A 10,000-nucleotide genomic window follows, 5' to 3' on the forward strand; every position below is an offset into this window, starting at 1 on the left:
CTTTATGGCTTCCATCAGGTGTGTTAATATTAAATTATAGTAGAATTTAAAGAGGTTATATTCTACTATAGTAAGGCTGGAAAATACTGACAAGATAAGATTGTAATATCAATACTACAGCGACAATGTTTTGAAGTTAACTAGGTGGTACTTTGAGAGCAATATTCCAATCCAAACTAGATTTGTAAGATGCCCTTTGACAAAAGAAACATAATAAGTTGTATGTAGGTTATGATTGCCAATACAATACCTCATTACATACCTGGGACACAGGTACGTTTTTTCTGTGAACTTTGGGTTTTTAACAACCTCGTTCTTCTTCAACTGAAACTCCGATACGAGTGCGGTATTTTCTCAGAGCTAATGCCATTTATTTTTAGACTCTATAGATTTTAATTTGAGTTATTTGGACGACAAACTAAACAGTTCATATTAGACAACAGCATTTAGTCCCTCGATTTTTGAAAGAAAATACAGAAAAAATAATTGGACAAGGTTAACTAAATAAATAATAAATGAATAAATTATTATTAAGAAATTTTTTTTTTGGGTGTCTGTGTTGGAGGGATTTTGAATCATGACCTCAGTATATAAAATACTTAGACTTAGAAAACTTTAATGTCCCGAGGAGGCAATTTGTTGTACAGTACAGGCATACTGAGCACACAATCCACACCACACAAACATTGAACAGACATCTACAGCGCTATTTATCTAACACATAAATAAAATAGAATACAGTAAAAGGAGTATATTGCACAATGTCACAAATAAATAGAATGTAAAACTACTTGCACATTATCCTACTTCACATCTATTCTCTTCAGTAACCTACCCTACACCATATTTAATTGGGTTATTGTGCCATAGGAGATGGATTAGTTTTTCTGGTTATGTTCCTAGAACTGGTTATTGAACTCAGTACTTTTTTGAATGGTAGCACAAGGGTATTGGCATCAAATGTCTAGATCAGACTCATAGTCTTGTTTGCCTTAATTGCTGGTTTAAACATGTTAACCATTTTTAGGCTTTTTTGAGATGTTTTCTTTTGTTAATTAAAAACATGTTTCAAGAGAAATGTATCTAAAAAAATATTTTGGTATCATATTGGCACTAGTGGTAAAATGTATGTAAACTGTACTGAGGCCTACCTAACTGCTTGTGTGCTGTAGCCAGCCTCATTAGGTCCTTGGTCCGGTGACCTGAAGGACAACCCAGGAGTTATGTACTTCCGTTTACTTTGTTGTGAAATTGCTCTCTAAGCCCTGTCTCTTGTAAAAGTAAGTAAAGTAAGTTTATTTCTAAGAGCACATTTTAAACACAGCCAAGCATAACCAAAATGCTGTACAAAAAGCACCAAGGTGCTGTATTAAAACCCTTCTTTGTTGTCCTTGGTCACGGGACCGAAGGACAACACTAGGGATAAAGACTAAGTTGGTCTTGTGGCACACAATTACAACATTGTCTTGGTTTGACAGCCGGCCACATGTCAGTCTCCTGACCGCTGGCATCACCAGCTAATGAGTCTACCAACACAACGCCCTTGACCACGACTACAATATTAAAGACTAATGATTTCCATTGTGTAGCTGAATGGTTGAGCTTTGTATGCAGCTTGCCAGGGCTAATATAGGTGCTGAAGATTTGATAGACCTTCACATGGGGCTGGGCTGATTGGTGTTTAATATTTAATGTGTCCCCCAAACTGAACACGTTTATTTCAGAGATTGACAGGCTCAGGTTATTTTATCAGCAGTGTGTGTTTTTTAAGTTGCTACTTTATTCCGATTGTCAGGTTTGAATATCTTTGCTTACTATACAATGTTTGGTTTGTGTCTAATCAGGTATCAGGAAAGAGGGCAAGTGGTGTGTGTGTGTGTGTGTGTGTGTGTGTGTGTGTGTGTGTGTGTGTGTGTGTGTGTGTGTGTGTGTGTGTGTGTGTGTGTGTGTGTGTGTGTTTTGTGTGTGTGTGTGTGTGTGTGTGTGTGTGTGTGTGTGTGTGTGTGTGTGTGTGTGTGTGTGTAACTCTTTGTTTGAGTGGCATGATAATTCATCTGTGCTGCTTGAATTGGGAAGTTTGGTCGGGGTGGTCAGGACTAGTGTCAGTTTCCTGTGTGACTGAAGGAGAGTGATTTAACCAGAAGGGAGCACTTCCTTTAAACGCCCTCCATTTTTTCTCGTTTTCTGTTTGCTGTCACACAAAGAAAGACGCTTGAAACCGACACCTGAGTGACAAAACTGGTTAATACCTGAGGATACAATACAGGGTCTACCTGCCTTAACCTTTAACTACTTCTCTCTCTCTCTCTCTCTCTCTCTCTCTCTTTTTCTCTCTCTCTCTCTCTCTCTCTCTCTCTCTCTCTCTCTCTCTCTCTCTCTTTTTTTATCTGCTACGCTCCCTCTTTCTGGTGATTCAACAAGACCACACCGCCTTCACTACGGTAAGACCACTTGTAGTGCTTGTAACTGACATTCATACCACATTTTATTTTGCAGTAATGTCTTTCTGACTTGTAGTATTAATACTTTGTTAGTTGATATGTTATAGAGGCGCAGAATAGGCTCTGCGGTTAAACTGTAACAACAATAATATAACATTAAAAGATGAATGCAGACTGGATGTTTACTGTGGTGGATTACACAGCATTTTACAAGTTTAAAAGTGTGCTCATTTATATTGATAGCATATGAAAATAAACTGTAAAGAAAAATACACTAGACTACCCTCGATGTAAATGCTAACATGCTCCCAATAATAATGCTAACAAAGCTGATGTTCAGTAGGTAATTTACCTTAGTTTAGTTCAGCATGCAAACATTTTGCTCATTAGCACTAAACACAAAGTACAGCTGAGACTGACAGTTTTGCAGGTATTCAGTCATAAACCAAAGTACTAGACAAAATTTGACCTGATGATGGCACTAGAGGAGTCAGGGGGATCACCACCTTAATTTGGATATATTGTCTAGGAACCATGAGATGTCTCCAACAAAAGTGTGTGGCAATCAATCTAGTAGTTGTTGAGATATTTTTACTGGATAGAGTGAGAATCTTTAGCGAAAGTCAGAGCAACACAAAGTCATTAACACTATGAATATCTGCACATAATTTCATAGCAACCCACCCAGGATTTGTTGAGATATTTCACTAAAACTGTCAACCTCATTATGGCACCAGCCAGAAAGGTCAGTAGGATTTACCTTCTGGGGACCATGAATGTCTTTACCAAATTTTATGGCAATCCATTCTATCATTTTTTGATATTTCCAGTAAGTGGTGGACAAAGCATGACTAGTCTAATACGAAAGAGCAAGCAATATTTATTTCAGTTGTCAGGGGAATAAAATGTCCAAACTTTTAGAGTTGGAGATGAATCCTCTTGGATGAGTTGTGAAATGCAGTTCTTTTCCTCAATTATTACCTCCACCAAAGGAGGTTATTTTATTTCGGTTCCATTTGTCCGTTTGTTGGTTTGTTTGTCTGTCAAGCGGGTGGAGGAAAAACTACTGCCGATTTTCATGAAACCTGGTGGAAAGGGTGTAGCATGGGCCAAGGAAGAGCCCATTAACTTTGGAGCAGAGTGACCCGCGGGACGGATATACAAATTATTTTTAACTTTCATTAACCATTCCGATTAGAGGCGTTTGTGCTGCATTCATGTGGTGGCCGAATATCGGAAAATAGGGACCCTACTGGTAAAATTCTCACTGCATTACCTTTTTGAGATAGGGCTATGCCTTGGTGGAGAGTCTGCACTCTCCGAGTGTCCTTCTAGTTTCATTTTTTTTTTACTGTGTATAGATACAAATATGATAGATACATGGATATGATAGCTTGCTGAGAGATAAATGTTTAAGCAGTTGAATATGATTTGGCTGTGCAGGTGGCACATGTGTCATCCACCTGTTTATCTCCTTCCTGGGACTTCTGTCCTACGCCCCTCTGCAGAATACACAAGAGACAGATAACACACAAACATTTAGCAAAGAGGAAGAAAAAACTCTACGAGGTGATGGCTGAGTGCCATTTAAAACAACTGCATGTGTGCAGAGAGACAAAGACATGAGAGGAGAGAATTAAAAGGGGTGACAGGGAAAGAAAAGAAATATTGTAGGCAAGAGGGAGGGAAGAGAGAGTGTGGAGAGCAGCTGTCTCACTCCATCACACCCAAATGTTTAAACCGTTAACTCAGAGTTGATTGGTCTCTTAAAGGAAATGCATTGACTGGAAACTTAGATATGATCAGATTGTGTTGTTTGCTTTTACTTTGTGGGGCTTGGAGGCTTTCACCTCTCCCCTCTTCGCTGCAGTTAGCCTCTACTCCTCTCCATGCTTCTTGCTTTTTTTCATGTCTGTTGCTCGCTGCTGGTCATGAGGAGTCATGAGACTGAAATCATGATGGATGAAAATCTAGTACTCTGTGTTGCTTCTTTGTCTCAGCTCCTCTCATGCTTACTGAGAATGGATGATACAGAGTCACGGGGGTTCAGATTGGAAGAACAAGTTCATCAGGAAGTAAGGATTAGCTAGGGTTTCTCACACACACATACACCTATACAAACACCTGCATATACTGTACCAGTTTATTTACCCTTTATTAACCTTTGGTATGTGTATGTTAAAATATTCAGTCTATGGTTTAAAATAACAGTGTGTCAAAATGGTTAAAATTACAACACTGGTTTTACAACTTTCAACGGGTTAATAACAAACTTCTGCATACTTTACCATTTTCCAAGCATACATACATTTTTGATTGATGTGTATGTAACAACTTGACTTAGGTATAAGTAGGTACCACATGGTGCTCAGCCCATATACTGTCGCCTCACAAGACACTTATAAAACAACCAAGATGGTCACCAACTTCACATATATATATATATATATAAATATGAATGATACAGTGCTTTCTGATCAAAACCTCATTAAAAAGCCAACATATTACCTAAAGACAGCCAGAGCAAGTTGGGATTCTGTAGCCAAACAGAATTACCTTTCTTAGCATATTTCAAGTCTCTATAAGTAGATATGTGAACATGTAAAAATCAGTGGCAGTGCGCCTTTTTTAAACAGCATTTCCTACTCACTGACTCAAAATCTCTCTGTCTCAGGACAACTTAGATCCTCTCACATCTGAAGGCGTTACAACCTCTACTATGAGGACCAGAATCTGCAAGCTCAGACACACAGAGGTGGGCATTTACAGTTATGTGTGTGTGTGTGTGATATTGTGTGTGTGTGTGTGTGTGTGTGTGTGTGTGTGTGTGTGTTGTGTGTGTGTGTGTGTGTGTGTGTGTGTGTGTGTGTGTGTGTGTGTGTGTGTGTGTGTGTGTGTGTGTGTGTGTGTGTGTGTGTGTGTGTGTGTGTGTGGCTGCGCTCTTATTTTTATGTTTTATCCTCCTCTTCACCTCTGTCTGCCTGCCTGTGCGCCCTTTTACTTTTCTCTCGGTCATTTGCAATTTAATATACCCTACCCATTACACACACTGTATCCCAAAGGGGGGTTAATGCGGTCCATTGTGTATTATTTGTCATATTTGTGTGTGTGTGTGTGTGTGTGTGTGTGTGTGTGTGTGTGTGTGTGTGTGTGTGTGTGTGTGTGTGTGTGTGTGTGTGTGTGTGTGTGTGTGTGTGTATGTATTGTGTGTGTGTGTGTGGTGTGTGTGTGTGTGTGTGTGTGTGTGTGTGTGTGTGTGTGTGTGTGTGTGTGTGTGTATGTGCATTGACCACAGCTCCTCTCTCTTAACAGGAAGAGGGGGGAGCTGATTGTCGAGGTTTGCTGAATATCTTCTAGGGTCTGGCGGCGACCAATCAGGCTTCAGATGCAGGATGACCCGACGCATCCGACCGCCCCCCCCCTCGTCCTGGCACTTTCGGGTTGCAATCTGGACAGTCAAGGGGTAAAAGAGGTCCAGACAGATCCTGTTTTACTCGCTGACCGGAAATGGTGATACACAGCAGGTCAGGGGAGAGGGTACGGTTAAAGATTATGTGTTTGTCAGATGAATAATGAAGTTAAATTAAATAATTGATTTCCACAGTTTGCTAAATCCCCTTTTGGCAATGGTCCTTAGCAAAAAGTGAACCTTTTAACACATGTCCCAGGCTCAGTTTTGGATTTTGCCCCAAGCTTTGTGCTCCCAACAGGTTTGTTTGAGCGACCATTTTCAAGGTCTGTAATCCCATTAGGTCATTAGAAGCTAATTTACAGGAAATAGATTAAATAACATCAACACCACAGCTGTAAAGTTGCTTTTTATTAGGTTGGACACCCGTTGGCAACAAAAAACAAGGTCTAGCAATTAGTTTTTTTAACTGGTGAGTTTTCAAAACAATATACAGACAACCTCTCAACAGAAAGCTCCAAAGAGGCCAAAATAATCCATACTGATATTGCTGGTACATCAGTCAAAAATAAGCTAATATTACTGTAAATATCAAAGGAAATACTCCCACAGAACACGAAAACTGTATCAACAAAAGAGGAACAGCTGTCACATGCTGAAACTAATCAACAGGGATGTGGCGTATATACCATGCCTTGTGGTGTATAGGTGGTTAACAAAATGCTGCTGCTTGACGGAAATCTTATAATAGAAGCCAGCTCTGTATCAAGTGTTTTCTGTTGTAATGTGTTTACTCAAAGTTAAAGTCTGACACTGTTGACATTATGACTTACTGCACAATTCTATACTGTAACTCCCCTCACTTCTGTCTCAAAAACAATCAAAGTGTTTTTGATCTACAGCTCAGTTGTATCTACAAAATATTTCCGTCTGTATCTTTTACAGTCTCTTCATCTTTTACTCTCTATTGTCTCCGTTTTTAAGTTCCCCAACAGCACAGATGGTCAACAAAAGCGACACAGTAGAGAGCCCGCCCACAGTAGAAGTGACAGAACCTGACAGCCAACCAGAGGGACGACGGTGTGATGGAAGAGCAGGCAGAAGAGGAGAGCGCTTTATTGATAGTATAAATATGGTAGCAAACTGTATGTCACCCGGCCTGCTAATAATATGATCAAGTGAACAACATCATATATCAATCCAAAACAACTGAATTAATAAATAATACAGTTTAGCTTTTTCAGTTCCCAAGACAAAGAAAAAGAAACATAGCATTCACGTCATTAAGTGTATATCAAGATGTTCCACTTCCAGGATTGCTCCGTTGCCTTCTGCGGGATATCACTCTTTTCAGCCGGATATCCATTACCTTCAGTTTTCTTTGTGTTGGAATATTAAACTCTGATCGATTTATGAGGACTAGGGTTAACTGCTGCTCAGATCTCTACAGGATAAATCCAGACAGTTAGCTAGACTATCTGTCCAATCTAATTTTTCTGTCGTACGACTAAAACACCTTTTGAACGTACACACATCCATATTTTGCAGCGACCGCATAGCGCCCGACCATGGCGATTGCGATTGGTTTGAAGAAATGCCAACAAACCAGAGCCCGTTTTCTTCCATCCCAGAATGCTGTGTGGACTAGCCGGGGACCCCCCTCCCACAGCTGTAGAGGAAAGGTCTGGCAAAGCGAGACTAAGATCAAAATTAACTGTGGACCAAATATCTAATTAACCCTCAGCTGCTTTATAAAACATACACCATCACTGTTGGGTGGGAGACCTCTTATCTCCAACATGGCGACTTGCGTGAGGAAGAAATTAAAGTCGTATTTGTAGTTTGTCCAGAGTTCTTTTAGAGTTCTTTTTCAACCCTTAAAGGAGGTTTGAATATGACAATGGTGATACAAAATGTCGCATTTCTCCCATATTTGCTTCATCCTGTCTTTATCTCAGATAATAGAAATACTCTTTTGTTTCCAGTTGTTTCCAGGTGGCGCATACTGTCATGATGGCGGTGTGATTAAATTCAGTGTGAAGATGTTGACCATTTAAGCGTAACACTTAGCAAATAACACACACAGCCGCCCAAAATATGCCTTTTATCGCGGTAGTAATAGTCAGTGTTGTTAATTCTTAATCAAAGCTAAGTCAACAAGTTTCTTTTCCTATGTTAAGACACTGAATAATAACTGATATTAATGATTGTTGATTGGACAGAAGACAGTGAGAGCTCTGCTCAGCTGCTCAGAACTAAGAAGCGTCACGGTGTTGTGAGACGGGGCCAGCGACGGTCACCCGGCGACCAGAGGAAAATTGGCGCCATGCGCTTCTCTATCAATGGACACTTCTACAACCATAAGGTGATGCCAGTCCCAAGTGTTTGTCAGTGGATCCCTTGAAGAGTCTGATAATTGTATGCAAATAATGTAAACATTTGTTAGTTTCAGAGAGTTTATGTGCTACATTTAAACAGATGCTGGATTTGGCAACAATTGTGTGTGTATATCTGCACACAAATATACACACATAAAGTTATAGGAAACTAAATTCATGTTCTAATGTTTTTTTCTCAGACATCAGTGTTTTACTCCTTCTTTCCTTTCGATGACTAATGTTAGGATCAACAGCTGCATGAGGACACCTCAAGGTGCCAGTTCTCCTCAACAAGTTTAAAATTGAAAACAGCCCAGATGATTTTGCCCTCCACCTACCGTCCATGCACAAGTGGAGGTGAGTGTGAATTATTTAGTTCATTCGCGACGGTATATATGTACAGTACATTAGTTGTTCTTTTGGCTCTGTTAACCAATGCCTATGTGGATGTGTTGATGTTTCCAGAAGGCGTGGCTGAAACTGACGTAGGCTATCCTCTGGTGCTGAGAGTGATTCAGGGTCCATGTGAGCAGGTCTGCAAAGGTTTTCCTCATGGAGGAAGACCTCGGAGAAGAAGTCACGTATGATGTAAGTCACTAGATTTGTTGTGACTGAAGTACACAAATTAGTCTCTCTTTTTTTTTGTGCTTTGTCATTCGATTTCTCCTCCCTTCCACCAGGTGGCACAGTATATCAAGTTTGAAATGCCAGTCCTGCAGAGTTTCATCACCAAACTGAAGGAGGAGGAGGACAGAGAGGTGCAGAAACTCAGAAGAAGGTACAAGAAAATGGCCACAGTCTTCTACATGTGCATCAGTTTGTTTTGAGCTTACAAAACATAGTATTTAAATTATTATTAAGTGTATCTTCGCAGACACACACATTTAATTCTTCTCTCTGCATTTGTATGCTTGTACTTGCAGGTATACGTACCTGCGGTGTATAATTGAAAAGCAGCTCCGTTGTCTTCCAGAGGGGGCGGCGTGTATGTGAACTGCTTCTTAAAACTGTCAGAAGTACCACATCCTCCACCCAGCTGTGACTGAGAGAGTGACCGCTACACCCTAATGTATGTGTTTCAGCGATTATCCTGCTCCTCCTGAACTCCTGGCTCATCCAATCAATCATCTTACACACACAACTTTAACATGCTATATTAATGTGCATGTTGAGTGGGACCATCTCAGCAATAGTCTTCAGACCCAATCCCCTTTTCTCTTTGGCATCACATACAGTACACTCAGAAAGACATTCCTTTACTCCTGTCCTGAGTAATTTGAACCTTTCTGCAGTGCATTTTGCAAAATGAGCCTAAAATGAGACATCCTGTCTTTTGTCTCTACCATTCAGATTACAAGCTGACATCCCAAATCAATTTAAAGCACAAACATCATGTAATATGGTCTTAATAAAGTGCCTGTTAGAAGGTTTCTCCAAGCAAAAACGCACAAACTTTGAACATATTTTTGAAGTTATCGCCCTGTAGAAAATTCTTGGGAAATTCTCTTTTTTACTGAAAAGTATAATAGAACAACATGAGACCACACCGTTTCTGTTGATGTGAAACCGCCCAGACCACGAAGGAAAACAGTTGTGCCCTCAAAGGCTGCGTGCCTTTTATGGTCCTCGCTGTTGTTAAATATTGTAATTGAAGGATATTTAATTGACCCTCTCCATTTTATCTCATCTGAGAAGTTCACTGCAGGGATTATTAAAGGTTGTGTGAGCACATAATCTTCTCATAATGTGACCATCGGTCTCTTGGTAGTCTG

At 40.1% G+C, this 10,000-nt stretch overlaps 1 pseudogene; it reads left to right on the forward strand.

Annotated features, from left to right (window-relative positions):
- Positions 1-5,833: 5,833 nt before the first annotated feature.
- Positions 5,834-9,939, forward strand: LOC120561051 (annotated as a pseudogene).
- Positions 9,940-10,000: the final 61 nt, after the last annotated feature.

This window comes from Perca fluviatilis, chromosome 6 (genome assembly GCF_010015445.1).
Source record: "Perca fluviatilis chromosome 6, GENO_Pfluv_1.0, whole genome shotgun sequence".
In the NCBI taxonomy this organism is placed as follows: Eukaryota; Metazoa; Chordata; class Actinopteri; order Perciformes; family Percidae; genus Perca; species Perca fluviatilis.